The following is a 16,690-nucleotide window of genomic DNA, read 5'->3' as shown; positions in this document are numbered from 1 at the left end:
TTTTTTAAGTGATTCAGAAGCTTCAAAGAAATTGCTATTTTCTCATTCTGTCAATTTTAGATTTCGTTCAACTTTTACAATTCCCCATTTTGCTGGCCTGGAGTGCTTGAGGATTACCTACCAGAAAACTTCTTCTTACCCATAAATCTGCCTCAGCCCTTAGGTGACCCTGGCTGATTTCTAAGCTACAGTAAGTAGTGTTGGCTTTGGTTAGTGCTGGAATTGCGTTTGGATTGGTCCGCCTGGTTTTCAGATAGACAAGGAAGTTGCGTCCATAACACTGCCAAGAAAACTGCAAAGATTCTGTTCAGGTTGACCCAAGGGCTGTTGTTACTTTTTATTGCTCAAGCTCTTCTTGAACATTCAATGCAATGCAATGAACAATGCAATGAACATTCCTCATTGCAGCTTATTTTCTGTCCTTTCCTTCCTCATATGTCATTGCTTATATCCTCTGTTTCACTGCTGTCCACAGCTGCCCAACAGATGCTTGTTCTCAATCCCAAGAAAAAGATTTTTTTCTGGCCCTTCCAAGAACGGTCTTCCTGGATATGTATCTAGAATTATTTTCCTCTGTCAAATCCTTCCTTAGAAGTTTTTCTACCAGCTCTTTGGCTTAACCCCTTCATACTTATTCTCAATGTAACATGTTTTAAAATTTGTATTTCTGAACTTTGCCATGCTCATTCTTTATCTCTCCTTCTACTTTTCTTTTGTCTCTCCCATTTTTCTTTATTGTCTCTTTTCAACTACAATTTCCTTTGAGTGCTGGGATCTGATCCATCACCTCCCTCCCCCATAAAACTGTGAAAGTGCCATTATCAACATGAATGCAACATCATGACACCACCCAAACTGAACATCTGGAAAAAATATAGGGATTGTCTTTCCCAACTTGGTGACCTCAAAATGAGTCGATACTACAACTGGCCAGTTTCCTAGTTAGCGTGACCTTTCTTGGACCACTTAAAATTTCCTATCATTGAACTAGGAATATAGCCTAAACTCAAGTTCCTCATTCAGCCATAAAGCTTATTCAGCAACCTTGGACCACTAATGAGCTTTCACTTTATAATCCTGAGGTCCCAAATATGATGTCCAGGGATATCAAAGTAACCATGTCAACTATCAGGTCCTGTGCTACCTGAGTTTTTACAATTAAATTTTATTGGAAAAAAAAATCGGAAGCTGATAGGCTACAAAGCAAATGGACCATAAAAGCTTTCTTAGAAGTTAAGAATGATGGGTGGCTGTAGTGTAAAGCTGTGTTTAGAAGTGTACCCATCTGCCCAGGAAAGGGACAAAGGTAAATTAGGCTCTTACAAGGGCAATGTTTGAACAAGAGGAACTAGCAAATCACCTTGTGATAAATCGGTATTTTGTAACTTGGTGATACTTCCTATGTGAGTCCCTCAGAGCAGCAATTTTTTGCACAAGTGCCTGAAGATGGATGAGTTTGGGCCAGGCTGTCTTTCTCAGTCCAACCCATCTCATAGAGTAGCAATGGTGGGGATTTAATGAAGGGAGACCTCCATGGAAACTACCTTAAATTCCTGGAGGAAAGAGGGTGGAAAATCAACCAACCAACCAACATATTCTCAAAATCCAAAAAGGGCAAGGAGTGTAGAGGTTAAAATCAAGGGCTGAAGAGACTAATTTTTCTTCTTTGAGTACCACGTAAGAAAGGCAGGATATAAATATCAGAAATCTGTGTTGAACCACTGCTTCTCTCTTCCCCAAATTTGAACCCCTAGCTCTCAGTCTGAGTAAGGTTGAAGTGCAGTTCTGTGTGTGTGTGCTTTTATCGGGGGGGGGGGGTTGTTTTAGAATACTGCTTTTTACCACCAGTAACCCACTTGGTAATCACTATTACAGCTCGTCTGAAATGTCATACTCCTTCATCGTTCAGATCTGACGTTTGTTTTGAAGTACAGAAAAGGCTCAGGAAAATAATTTGGGTTTACTTTGTACTCACTGCATGAAACTTTGCAGGAGTTTGGGCTGTGAAATAACTCATCATCTTTAAAGAATCATCTCCCCTCCCCACCCCACACACACTAGCTTGACATTTAAAATTATGCATAATGCTTTATACTAGCTACTGATATTACAGCACCACAGTTCCACCTGAGTTGTTTTAAACTGCTTCCAAAGCTGTAATGTAGGATTTGCAAAGAGCAGGGATCGTTCATGGGCAGAAGAGACACAGACCTTGTATTTGGAGACTGACAGTAGGAAAGACCCTAAACATCTTTGCATAATAAAACTGCTGTATGAACTGATGATCATGACTGCTTAGAAGAGGATAAGCAGTTCCATTTCCCTAATGTTTCAAGGTTGCCCATAGAATTTATTTTGAGCCTTTGTATTGGGGACTGAATTCACTCAGATTAAAAGTGATAAAAATCCTTTGTCTTGAAAGGAATTTATCATTTAACCAAATGAGACAGACAATTAACAGGCTTCATATATGCAATTAGGCCATTGCTGTATTAAGTGGAAAATATCAGAGGTGTGTGACTGGTAGATTGGTTTGAAAAGGCTGAAATGTTCTGAGAGAGGGAGGAACTATATCAGAATGAAGTGAGAGAGAACCAAATTTCTGTTTTCGAAAGTTGAACAAAAAGAAGTTTTCATTTTCAGTTCAGTGTTTTATTTATTGGTTTTAAAAATTGTATGTTGCCTACTTCCTTGGATTCAAAGCAATTTACAATCAAACAAAAAACATACATGCACAGAAAGTATAATGTACAGTAATATAAGCAACGATCCACTAGCTAACTAACTAAAGGCAGCCCTGATACGGTTAGTGTCCACATCCCCTGTGGTAGTCCTTGACTTATGACCACAATTGGAACTGGAACTTCCATCACTAAGTGATGCAGCCATTAAGTGAGTCATGCTCGATTTTATGATTTTTTGCCACAGCCATTAAGCAAATCACATGTTCGTTAAGTGAATCTGGCTTCCCCCATTGACTTTGCTTGTCAGAAGCCCCCTGGGAAGACCACACATGGCAATCACGTAACCTCGGGATGCTGCAACTTGGCAAAAATACATGCCAGTTGCCAAGTACCTGAATTTTGTTCACATGACCATGGGGATGCTGTGACGGTTGTAAGTGTGAGGACCAGTTCTAAATCACTTTTTTCAGGACTGTCATAACTTTGAATGGTTGTTAAACAAATGGTCATAAGTTGAGGACGTGTACTGTGGGAGGCAAGGCGTTGCAAGTGTACATGCAACCACCAAGAAGACATGTCATTGGGCCACCTCTCTGTTCACCTCATGCAAGGTGGAGATCCTCAGCAGACCTTCCCTAGAGGAATACACGGGATGGGGTATAATGGTATGTGGGAATGACCTTGGGAGACAGATGGAGGAGTCACATATTAGACAACAGTTGGACAAACAACAGCTGAATCCTCAGAAGGAATGGGGGTATGGCAAATGTCTCAGAAGGGACCCTCCCTAGCTTCTTGGACTGTATAGGCAACAGGGGAGAGATGTACTTTCAGATGTGCAAGTTTTGTTAATGTAACTTTACAATAAAGTTAGAGCTGGTGTTTCTGGGTGTGCTTCTTGCCTGAACTACCTTGCAAAGCTGACATGGGGTGACTCTTCAAGAGAGACAATCCTGAAAATCCCTCAGAGTCAAACCTTGCAGGGCTTTAAAGGCAATAAACACCCTTTGAATTGGATCTGAAAGCAAATAAGGACATTGGTATTTTGCAGTTCAGCCTGCTACCCCTACTTAGCAGATAGGGCAATGCAGTTGGGACCACTGGAAGCTTTCAAGCTGTCATCAAAGGTATTCTTGTGTAGGGGTGTCGCAGTAGCCTATAGATGAGATGGTGAGGGCATGAGTCATTGTTGTCAAGACTCTTGATCCTGAAAGGTCAGGATAAGTCCAGGAGGACCCCCCAATCATGACCTTGCTCCTTTAAGAGGGAGCGTGACACTCTCCAGAGCCAGAGTTGGAACTTGGATAGAGCCAGGTCTGTCATCAACAAACAGCAACTTGTAGGGACTTAATCTGAGCTTGTTTTGACCCATCCAGGCCCTCTCCAGATGCTGACAATGATATCATAGTGAGTGTCATCAGCATATTGATGATACTTCACCCCAGCAGTTTTAGGTGGGTGTTGAATAGTGGAGGGTGAGGGTGGGAGAGGGCAAATCCTGATGAAATCCCATGTTGGAACAATGTTTTGTTCCTAACACGTTCCTATTTAGGTAAGAATGCAATCACTGCAGAACCGTGCCTCCAAGCTCCAGTCCTCACAGGAAGTCCAGAAGGATATCATAGCCAATGGTATCAAACATTGGTGAGACTAGTAAGGATGTACATCTTCTGCCTGGTTCCAGCAGAAGTAATGCACCAAGGCAGCCATTCCTGTTTTCATCTCATGACCAGGCCTGATTCCTGATTCTAAGGGATCTAGGCAATCTTTTTCCTCTAAGATCTTCTCCAAAATCTTCCCCTAAAAGGGATGGTTGGAAATTAGCCACTACTTGTCTAAGGTGGCTGAATCAAGAGATGTCCCCATTTAGAAGTCAGCACAGCACCAGCTCCAGGCATTAATCATTTCCTGAATCTAGTCATGATACCCTGCCCAGCGCACAAAGAAGCAAGGTGTGGCATGGATCAAGCTTACAGTTGGCAGAGCTCTTATCATGGAGAGCCTTAGCCACATTCCCAGTCTCCGCATGCTCAAAAGAATCTCAAATAACCACGGCCTGACTCATCACAGTAAACCATGTGGTATCCAGTATTGAGAGACTGCAAGAGATTTTATCTGCAAAGAACTTTGCAGATGTGTCATGGAGGCCTGCAGGAGAAACTTCACACTTACTACTCCCCAGAAGGAAACAAATTACAGTACTTTGAACAAAGCTGCTGAACAAAGATGCAAGTTTGCAGACACAACAAGCAGAGAGAAATACACATACTTTGCCACTTTTATCACCACAAAATGATGATGATGATGATGCCCTCCACTACTCTGAGGTAAATGCCAGGTCTAGCATGTGTTGTGCCTGAGATCTCCTGGGGCAGGGCCATGGCCATTGTGGATACCGCAAGCTCCCAGTCCCATCCAGATCCCAACCCTCAGGGTTGGGAGACTAAATTCCCCAGTACCAAAAACTTAGGGGCCTCACCACCAGCGCTGTGATGACATCCAGGAGCTCAGGAAGAACTACTACCAGGCAATCAGGCAATCTGTGTAGCAGCAATCCCATCCTGGCTCTGAGGCCTAACACAACACAGGGGCACTCACCCCCAGCCATCTTCAGACCAGCTCTTGTGTTCATAGCAAGGGTCTCACAAGCAGTCATCACCCGAGCCATGACATCAAGGCTGTTGGAACACCAAAGGCCTGATGGGCAAATTTAGGACAGACTATATCCCTTTCTTTGCCCAACGAGATCTCCCTGATGCAAATCAAATCCACTTGCTCATTCACTATGATATCAGGGAGGAACAAGGTCTTATTGAATATGAATCTGTGGAGCTTGAGGTCATGGTGTTTGAGTTTGAGGCAATGGCAACCAGCAATCCTGTCCCCTGGCCCACAGATTGAGGCTGTGGGCTAAAAGAGGAGAGCTTACCAAATTGCAGGTCCTCCTTCACCTGGAACAATTTGCTCACCACCTTCCATTATGTGTCTCATGATTTGTCCCCATGGAAATACACCCCGCACCATATTCACCCCCAGAGGCTCCCATGCTACCCTCTCCTTTCTACTTGGAGCAAAACTACCAACCCTGTGGAAGAGACGTTGGGATATCCACTCCTACTGCTTCCCTGTTTCAATCACTACTACAGGTTTCTCAACCTCTCCCTACGCAGCTCTATATTGCGATTCTGGCTGCTGGGATTTTCTGCCATGTTTCCCCCAACAAACCTAACCACGCACAGGCCTTCTGGAGAACTGAGAGCAGGTGGTGAAAGTGCTGGCAAGAGTTCTATAGACCAAGCTTGGTAGCTTGGTCAGTTTTGCCCTGCAGTCTAAGCTTGCTAAGCACAATTATTTTTCAGAGCTGGAGGAAGAGGGACAGTGTGCAGAATAAATAAACCTGAAAAAAGAGAGAGAGAGAGAATGAAACAGAGGAAGCAAGTGTCAGGGCAGTTTCCAGTGCCTCGGGGAAATAATAAGCTGAGCCAGTCATACATTTGACTCTTTTTAGGAAGTAATCTGGAATACAGATACAGAGTTGTGGTTGGCCACATCTTCTGGGAGAACGTTGGCAAGCCAGCACTTTTGATGGAAGGTATTGTTAGGATTCCTGTTATTGGGCTTCAGGAATGCTGTAAGTTAGTAGAACCTTTGACTTTTATGGGGAAAAAAAAAACTTCCGAGTGTCTTCCAGTTGTGTTGGAACAATTCTCACAATTCCCAGGTGAGCAGGGTATAGAGTTCTAGCATAGCAAAGCTCTCTCAGATTACAGGAACCTTCAGCTGATCAGTGAATGCCATGAAATCTGACCTGACCCCAAATGGGTTTTCCACATTTATCAACCAATCTGTTGACATAGGAACAAATAATTAAACTCTCTTTCTTTTTTCTTTGCCTTTCAGTGACACTGCATTTAGATGGGTTAGCATTTTATAAAAGGTGACTAAATATATTCATTTCTGAATGGAACTTTTCTGTGACTTCTTGATTTTTTTTATGACTTTTTTTTTCAAGGCATGTTATATATACATCACCACCTCTGTCTGGACTGGGATTAGACATGTACTTGTGAAGCACCAGAGATCTAACACTTATCCTGAAGTCAAAGAGGAAAGTTACAAAATGATAGATAATAGGCATTTATTTTAGGCCATTGGTGTAACATCTGTCCCAAACCTTTTTCCGTCTCACCTTTCTTCTCTCGCTTCCCATCCCCAGGACTTTCCACCATCAAAGCTCTGCCTTTCCGTTGGAGAGAAATCTCAGAACATTTCACTGTAGCAATTTCATTATGGGTATAAATACATGAGTTTTAATTTTTTTTTTCCTCTGCTATTTTGAGTGAAACGATGTGTGGGGGAAGCCTAATTATTTCCTGTCTTCCAATGAATGTTTAAAAACCAGCCTGAGGAAATGGCAGTTGGAAACTCTTGGAGAACAGAAGAAGTTAAAATCAAAGAAACAGGGAGAAGGCTTATACAATTAGATTATTTATTTATTTATTTATTTATTTATTTATTATTAAATTTGTATGCCACCTATCTGCCTCAACGGGTGACTCTGGGCAGCTCACAATAAAAATCAAAAACCCATAAACAATTAAAAATACCCCATAAATAATTAAAATTAATTAATCCATTAAAATCAACTGTAAAAACAAACCCTATACATAAATACTAAAAACATTCAAGATGACGGGGGGCAAAGTCAGTTACCCCACAAGTCACCTCCACTGGTGGGAGCCCCCATCCGGCCTCCAGGCCTTCTGGCATAGCCAGGATTTCAAGCCTTTCCTGAAGGCCATGAGAGTGGGGGCACATCGCACGTCGGGAGGTAGGTTGTTCCACAGAGTGGGGGCCACCACAGAAAAGGCCCTCTTCCGAGATCCCACCAGTTGAAATTCCTTGATTGGTGGGGTTTGCAACATGTCCCTTCTGCCGGACCGAGTGGGGCGGGCTGATATAACGGGTGAGATGGCTCCTCAGATAACCTGGTCTTGTGCCATGAAGGGCTTTAAAGGTGATAACCAACACCTTGAATTGGACCTGGAAGCAAACCAGCAGCCACTGCAGCTTGCGTAACAGCGGTGTTACATGTGCACCCCTGGAGGCATTCAGAAATGTCTGCGCCACTGCATTCTGCACCAGTTGTGGCTTCCGGATACTCTTCAAGGGTAGCCCCATGTAGAGCGCATTGCAGTAATCCAACCGGGAGGTGACCAGGGCATGAATGACTGTGCGGAGGGCCTCCTGATCGAGGAAGGGGTATAATGCAATATGTTGATGGAGGCTATCTGCTTAACATCCATAGTTTGATCAGGGAAGGGCTCTACGCAGAGGGGGACAGGGAAAATAGCCTTTTTTTAAAAAAAAAAACAGACTCTGTTTAGGTATGAAGAAGATATGAAAATTCTCCTTCTAAGAAATTATTTCTAAGCCAATATTAGCCCTGGTCACAGTGGTGTCCGTTTGAACAGTTTCAGGAAATTGCTGTTTGCTCTCCAGCCTGGAGCAGCATCTGTTCAGTGTTGGTTCCGAATTCGAGATAGTCACAATGACAAGGGTAAACAGACTTGCTTTTTGTAATCTTGCCAATGAATGTTACACCATGAGAAACGGATGCCTTGGAAGATGTAATGCTTGCCGTGGTGATAGAAGGATGTTTTCCGTTCTCCGCCTTTTAACGGTACCCTGCAGGGACGGCAACTTGCAACTCGCATTTTTTGCAGCTCCCAAGCTCCTTTTGGGAGGCCTGTGGGACCTCCCCCGCCTGTGGGTTGGTTGCCTGCCTTATGAGCAAGAAAGACATGCCTGCCTAAAATAGGTTTAACAGTGGCTTGTAAAACAATCAAGCTCCCCCCAGAACCAGAACAGTCTACCTCTTCTACACACTTCATGCACCCTGTTTATTCTGCATTGTCATCAGCCTTCCCTCTTCAGCTCTTTCCCCTCCCAAAACATTAAGTGTGGTCTTTGGCCAGCCTTGCCAACCTGACGTTACAGGCACAGCTGGTTGTGATTATTCATTTACCAACTCGATTGCTGGTCTCTTTTGGTAAGCAGGGGACCTCTGTATTTGACATGCAGATCAGATTCCCCCTCTCCCGATTATCATGGCAAAATGATGATTTACAAATCATGCTAGACCTTCTAAGAACCGCCCTGATGGTTTAGATCAAGGCCCAATTCTTTCCACTGGGTTGCCATGGAAGTGCAAAGACAGCGGCCTTCTAGTGTTTAATTCCAACATCAGCTATTCTCTCTCTAAACATGTGGATTCAGTTTAGCTGCTGTGGCAAAGGAACAGACGTTGAGAGGTTGTTCTTCAACGAATTTGTTTACAGTAACTTGACCAACTTAGTGCCTTCCAGATATGCTAAGACTAGAATTCTCCTAAATCCCAGCTAAACTGAAGTGCCTTCCAGATATGCTGAGACTATGATTCTAATTCCCAGCTAAACTGAACCACAGGAGTATAAAATAACTCTTCCACTTACCTGTTCCTAGGTGAACATCCTTTCAGTGACGCTTGTGGGGGAACAGTCACCAGATGTAAGTTGAAATGCTAAAGCAGGGATTAAGAGGTGAAGTGAGCTAAAGCATGGCATGATGCTTAAAGCATGGCATCAGAGGGTGGGTGAACTTTCAACCTATTTTTCTTCCATTATGAGGATCTGGAAGATGGTTTTTCAAAATTACTGAGGGGGTTAAGCCTACTGTATTGGCTTTATGAAATGTTGAAAGATATGTCAGTGTGCCTATTTTTATGTTTTTCCTAAAATTCAGGAAAAAGGAGCAATGCAAACATGGGGCATCTAGGGGCCACCGAAAAAGAAGTCTGAGGGCCCTTTGTGGCCTACAGACTATAGGTGAACTATTCTATCCTAAAAAAAGATCCTCATAATGGAAGAAAAATAGGTTGAAAGTTCACCCACCCTCTGATGCCATGCTTTAAGCATCATGCCATGCTTTAGCTCACTTCAGCTCTTAATCCCTGCATTAATATGAGTAGGTAAGTAGGGCATCAAAAGACATTTCCCACTCTTTCTTCTTGTTTCTCTCTTGCGTGAACTTGTCCTTTCTTTGTTTCTCTGCTATTTTGAGAGAAACTACTGTGTCCTCTTTTGTTTGGGTTGCCTCAGATCTGGACAGAAGGGAGAATGTTGCTCTGCCTGAAGGGAATAGATGAGGTGCTGAGTCTTCTTCAAACCGTCTCAGCAGCCTTTAGCTAAATGGGTGGAGGTCAAAACTGTACTCACATTTCCCTGAACGCAAGAGCAACTTTACATAGAACCTAGGGCCCTAATAAAGCTAGATCTCAGATTGCATAGATAGCTTTATTTATATTCATGCAAATACTCTCCTTCAGATCTCAGCCTGAATGTGTGGAGCTCAGGGAGAGAAAAGGATGCACCCACTGCATTCAGTGGAATCCCTGAAATGGGCTAATTTTGGGGAACATCTGGCTTAAAATGGACAGAAGAACATAGTTTATGTGTTTGAAGGAGTTCCAGATTTCCCCTGGAATCTTAGTCTGTTGAGCAGAGTAAAAATTCTGTATGCAGAATTGCATGCTTTGTTTTACTTTTATTTATAAATGCATTTTGCTATGGAGGGTAACATAAAACAGGCTGATACAAATAATTTCTCAACTTTTCACAGGCCTTTTTATATTTATGGAGATGACACACTTCCTACATGTACTATTCAACAGATGGTGGCATTAAGCCAATCCTGCTTTTATTTGGCAGCAACAAAAAACTGCAATTCAGGGATACAGCTGTTATTTCTTAGAGCTATTAAAATACTAAAGAACCATGAATGGGAACCTTGGTGTGGGAATGTTATTTATGTGAAAAATTGTGGCACTACCTTTCTAAACTTGTTGTGGCTGTCATGAATATGATCTCAAAACCCCCCCCCTGAATTATTCCATATTTGGATTCCATATGTTTGAGTGGAAGGGAGCTGTAAAAAGTGCATTGGTGTGTACATTTGTTAAGGCAAGAGAACAATGATTGAAGTGGCTTCAGAAAGTTTGTATCTTTATGCATTTGCCAGACCCCCAGTTTCCTCTTGCAAAGATCTTTAAACCAGTATATTTCAAATGAGTTTCTTGGAAGAGAGGTAGAGGAAGAGATTTGCTGTACACAGTTTATTAACCAAGAAACACAGCCCAATCACCAACTACCTGCCATAGTTCAAGTCTTACACAGATTGCAAATACTGCAAGGCAACCCCCAGTCTTGTACCACTGCACTGAGGAAGCCTCACTTGGACTCTGGGCAAAATGTCTTCGATACCCCAGTATTAATCTCCCAAATCCTGGAGAACCCAACTACTAAGAATGCACAGTATATTTCTCCAACCCAAATAATAAGACTTTACGAGATCTCACAGGGATCTTTGTAGCTTGTTCCTGGGTGTCCTCCTCCTGGTAGGCTTTTGTGATCCGGAGAGGGAGAACTCTAGACAAATGGTAAATGGGTGAGAGATTTTATGTGTGTATAATTAAGTTCCCATCTGTATATTATATGTTTCTGTGGAGAGAAGCTTATGCAGAAGTCACATTTATATGTGGGTTTAGAAGAAAGAAGGTTTTCTAGGAAGCTAGGTTTGTTGGCAAGAGTTGCAGCTGTGTCTTTGTTTTGCTCTCTCTGTATGTATGTATGTGTTGTGTGTGTGTGTGTGTGTGCACGTGCGTGCATTTGGTTGTACCGATAAGACACCTCTGAAGACCTGTTTTGGGATTTAATGTGCCCTCAAGTCTTCCAACATTTCACATTTACCTAACAATAAGTCACTTTGAGTTTTGGGGATTATTACTCATCAACGCATAGGAAATTTCACAGTAATGTTCTTTAATTAGTATACAGTGCTAAATATGACATCCTATTAATCCAGTTGCCTCCTTTGTGCTGTGAACAAAGCATTTCTCAGCTTGGAAAGGAGCTGAAAAACCCAGCTTGTTCTAGATCCTATAGTCTTATCTGGCCAGTTTAAATTATTTGTAGTTCTGTCCAGTGAATTTAAACAGCAAACAAGGAACTTCAAGGGTAACTTCACCTCTGAAGAACATGAAGTACTTGAAAGTGTACTTATGAGCAGGAAGGCACTGCCTTTAACCACAAATTGCTGGCTTGCTTGGTACTTCCTGAATTGGGGTCATATGACCTATATGGAGTAGTCAAGGACGCACTTTAGTACATAAAGGTATCATGACTTTGCTGTATTGGGTAAGCCAGAATCTTTAAACTAAGGAAGCTTGGTATTCATCGATTTTATTATTTCAAATCAGAACTGTAATATACATTTCCCATGCACAAGTTATACAAACTAAAGGGTGTCAAAGTGAGCCCAATGTTTACATTATAGTCCATATACATGAGGGAATTCTTTCTTTGATTTGATTTGATTGATTGATTATGTGCCATCAAGAAATAGATTTTCTCCAGGAGAATCTATCCCCAACCGAGTGTTTCAGGTCTTCCAGAGGTGCACCCATCACCTCTGTAAATAAGTCCATTCGTCTTGCTGCTGTTGGTCCTTTTCACATCTTTCCTACCACTGTTCATAAGATTAAAGGCTTCTCTAGAGAGCTAGGACTTTGCATAATGTGTCCAAAAACAGATAATTTGAGCCTGGTTGTGCCTGAAATGAGAACTCTGGGTTAATTTGTTCAATGATCCATTTGTTTGTTTTCTTGGCTATTCTTTAATTTACCAAGGTTTATATACTGCTACAATCATATATGACTCGTCTGTGCCCCAACTGCAAACATTTTTATAACTCTGTGATTTTGTGAACAGCATTGGGAGAAATCTGGGGGCTCCCTCAGTCCATTGTGAGTGACCTTCATACCTGGGCAAGTTTAGATGTGATGCCAAGCCATAGTTTGCAAGTTAAATAACATTCAGAGAGTTGTGGGCTTCTCTGTTATTTTCTTGTCACATGCACTGCAACTATCTTGTTCATGGTTTTAGGAAATACCATTTACTGAATGGTAAAAGTCACTGAAAGAATGGAAAGCACTCATGTGCTCCAAATTCTTCAAAAGCCTGTCCTCCTTGCACTTTGGTGTTTCATCTCCACCATGCTGTTAGGGCCTCAATGCAAGAACTTTTTAGCATTCTCAAGGTGAGTGAGTGTATACCCCACCCCCCATCTTGATATCTACTTATTGTTTCTTCACAGATTCTGCAGGTACTGTAGTTAGCAAGAGAGACCAGCAACCAGAAAGGGGCATGGTTTACACTGGTCCACAAGTAGACACAGGATCTCTTTTCAAGTAGCCCTTAAAAATCAACAAATCTTAGCTGGCCATGGCATAAAGTCAGATTTTGTTCTTATCATTACCTGCGTTCCTCTTCAGAGAGATGGGACAAGTCACCTGACATCATGCTAAGCTTGAGGTGAAATACAGTAGGGGGGAGGAAAGAAATTATCCCTTGCCCTCTTCCAGAGTTGAAAAGGGGGTAGATTCATGACTCCATTTCACTAAGATAATCACAGCAAGAAATATCATAGTTGTCCTTATTAATTTATTTCAGTAATTGGTAGGCTCCCTACTCATCGGATTGTATGTGTCCAAGGATCTGCCATTCTTTCATTCTTCTAACAGCATTGCATTGAGGAAGCCCTTTAGTTCTTTGAAGTATGAAAGAAGATAGGATGTGCGTTCTCATTCCTTAGGCTTGCTGCAACAAAGCAACCAGTCACCAGTAGTGAGTTGCTATGAGCATTTATGTTTGTAATAATAAACAGAAACCTGCTTAATAGATGCAGGTCTTCAAGCAAATCATCCAGCTTGAATGGAGGTGTGTATGGTTCAGATGTACGGTCTTCAGTTCCCCAGCCAGCATGACCATTGCTGAGAATTCTGGAAGCTGAAGTACATACATCTAGAGGTGCTTAGATTGGGGAGTCTGTCCCATTATAATTATAAAATGAAATGAAATAATTCAGAAACAGACTGGAGTTCTACTTTTTGACATCTTAGAGATATAAGTACTTTATAAAGAGTTCAAGAGATGTAATGGATGGGACCCAAAAACCTGGTCCATCACTAAAACTATTTTTGTTGGTTCAAGGAGTTACCCATCAGTTACTAATCTGACACTGTGTTTCTGCTGACTAGCAACAGATTAACGGGAACTCACTAGAGAGATTCTCATGGCACTTTGAGAAATGGTACTTGTAAATGTTTCCCTTTTGAAATACTTCAAGGCAGACTGGGTTCCTGACCTTGTACTCTAGATTTACAGTTTGAAATTCTTTGTGGTCTGTCTGTTTATCCTATCCCTGTAATTTCTTCTTGCCTTGGATGGAGAGATGACAAACTAAATGGCTGTAATTTTCTGACTTAATACGCTAGATTATGGGGGAACTCCAAGGCCTGCTGGATTTCTATTCCATAATGTTTACAGCCTTATTCAGCAAATGATTTTTAATTACTCAAGGAAGGAGTACATTTTGATTTGATCGAGAGCCAGCAGCATTGGCATCATGCCCAGGAACTGAGCCATAAAATGCTCTTTGACCATTACCAGTCGTGCAAACAGCAGAAGAGATTTTAGGTCAATTCTCTTTATTTATTACACACACACACATACACTCACATACACACACATGTACGTTTTTATTAAAGATTTTTAAAAAGGAAGATAAAAACTAATACAAACTAATGTGAAGTAAAAAAAGAAAAGAAAAGAAAAAGAGAAATCAAAGAGGAAGCTAAAAGTGCAAGAGAGGAAAAAAAGTAAAAGAAAAAAGAAAGAAAAGAGATACAAAGAAGTAGCTTCCAAACTTTACAGCAGTTAAATACACTTAGAAATTTACCTCTTACTCTGTGGTTACAACATAACACTCTTCTTTCCATAATCTATTCTATCTAATCAAAACCATAAATCATAAGTTCCTTTTCCTACGGAAAAAGGGATTTCCAGTTAGCAATAAGCATAGATATTGTCTTTTCTCTGATCAAAGAAGTCAATTTAGCCATCTCAGCAAGTTCCATCGTCTTCACCAACTATTCTTCCATTGCGGGTGATTCCGAATCTTTCCATCTTTGTGCATACAATAATCTCGCTGCAGTTATCATGTACAAAAATGTGGCTTTTTTCCAGTTGTTTGTCCATAATTCCCCCCCCCCAAAAGCTCTGGTTTCAATTGTATAGTAGTCTTTGAAATCCTCTGAATCAGTGTTGTATCTGAATCCAGAATTTTCTATCTTTTTTACATGTCCACCAAACATGATAAAATGTCCTTTCTTGTTCACATTTCCAACATAAATTTGAACTGCTTTTATATATTCTTGACAATTCCTCTGGTGACATATACCAAAATTCTTTTTATAACATAACGTACAGTAAATTTCAATCCTTTCAACCATATATTTTTCAGTTGTTCCATCTGTATATTATAACCAAAAATTTTAGCCCACTTTATGATACATTCGTTCACTTGTTCTTCCTCTGTTTCAAACTTCAATAAAAGTTTATACATTTTAGCAATTACATGTTCATCATTTGTACACAATTCTGTTTCAAACTGTCTTATAATGTTCAAAACCATAAACTCTTTTGTGTACTTAAAATCTTTCTAATAACTGTAAATAAGAAAACCTTTGACAACTATATCCCTTTGCCATCAGTTCTTGATTTTATTCTGCATTCCCCTTGACACAATTCTAGTATCTCACAATAAGTTAGCCATTTGGGTTTGCCTATTGTTTCTTGTCTATAAAATGCTTCTTGTGCTGAGAGCCACAAATGTGTTTTCAGGCACAACCTGGGTTTGTATCTATCCCATATTCTCATTATGGCACGTCTAGCATAATGATTTTTAAAATCCACATTAACCTTGACTTTGTTGTACCAGAAATATCCAGGCCACCCAAATCTCAAGTCACATCCTTCTAACTCCAAAAGCCTTCTCTTTCTCAGCAATACCCACTCTTTCACCCAAACCAAACAGCAAGCTGCAAAATACAATTTCAAATCAGGTAAACCCAATCCTCCTCTTTCCTTTGCATCTTGTAGTACCTTGTATTTAACTCATGTTTTTTTTCCCCCTGCCACACAAATTTTGATATCTCTTTCTGCCACTGTTTAAATGGTGCATCAGTTGTCAAAACAGGTATTGTCTGAACAAAAATATCATTCTAGGCAAGACATTCATTTTTATCACAGAAATTCTCCCCAGCAATGACAGTTGTAGTTTCTTCCATCTTAACATATTTTTTTCAACTTCATTCCATGTCTTAACATAATTATTTTGAAATAACATACAATTCATATTTGTCATAGTGATACCCAGATATGTGACCTTCTTCTCAATCATAAAATCCGTTTTATTTGTCAATTCTGTTTGAACTTCTGTTTTCATATTTTTTGTTAACGTCTTCGTCTTCTGTTTATTAATCTTGAAACCTGCTAATGCACCAAATTCTTTTAATTTGCCCATTAATATTTCAATTCCCTTTAAAGGATCTTCCAGATCCAACACCAAGTCATCTGCAAGAGCCCTTAACTTATAAGTTTCTTTTTTAATCTTTACTCCCACAGTCTTCTCATCTTGTCTTATATCTCTATTCAGTATTTCAAGAACCAAAATAAACAAGAGAGGAGACAGTGAGCATCCCTGTCTTGTTCCTTTTTGTATCTCACAGGGTTTTGTTTGATAGATTTTAGGTCAATTCTCGTTCTTCAGTTCAACCGTTCTCCCCCGATACAGGTGCACATTGGAATGAGTAGCAAAGATCAGTCAAAAGGAAGGGGTTTTCCAGAGCATCTCTTCCTATTCAGCTCTTTATCTGTGACTTGTTTCAAACGGGAATCTGGATACTTTTAAAAGACTTGACAATCAAGGGCTAGAGAGCCAGTTTTGTGTAGTTAAGGCATCAGGCTAGAAATTGGGAGCCTGTGAGTTCTACTCCTGCCTTAGATGCAAAGCCAGCTGGGTGACCTTGAGCCAGTCACCCCCTCTCAGCCCTGGGAAGGAAGGAAGTG

General features: G+C 41.0%; 1 protein-coding gene across 3 annotated transcripts in view; it reads left to right on the top strand.

The window, feature by feature from the left end:
* The window catches only part of EPS8 (EGFR pathway substrate 8, signaling adaptor), a 130,844-nt gene that overhangs the window by 47,484 nt on the left and 66,670 nt on the right, over positions 1-16,690 (top strand). The window contains exon 2 of one of the 3 annotated variants that reach the window (XM_088141313.1): positions 61-190. The exons of the other annotated variants lie outside the window; for them this stretch is intronic. The gene's annotated coding sequence lies outside the window, so the exon portion shown is untranslated. The remainder of the gene's footprint in view (positions 1-60; positions 191-16,690) is intronic. 3 annotated transcript variants of the gene reach the window in all.

Source organism: Python bivittatus, unplaced genomic scaffold, assembly GCF_059951505.1.
Source record: "Python bivittatus isolate LINGU-HERP-01145 unplaced genomic scaffold, Pbiv_v1 ctg000330_np1212, whole genome shotgun sequence".
Taxonomy (NCBI): Eukaryota; Metazoa; Chordata; class Lepidosauria; order Squamata; family Pythonidae; genus Python; species Python bivittatus.
Note: the sequence above shows the minus strand (reverse complement) of the source record. Positions and strands in the feature narration are given on the sequence as shown.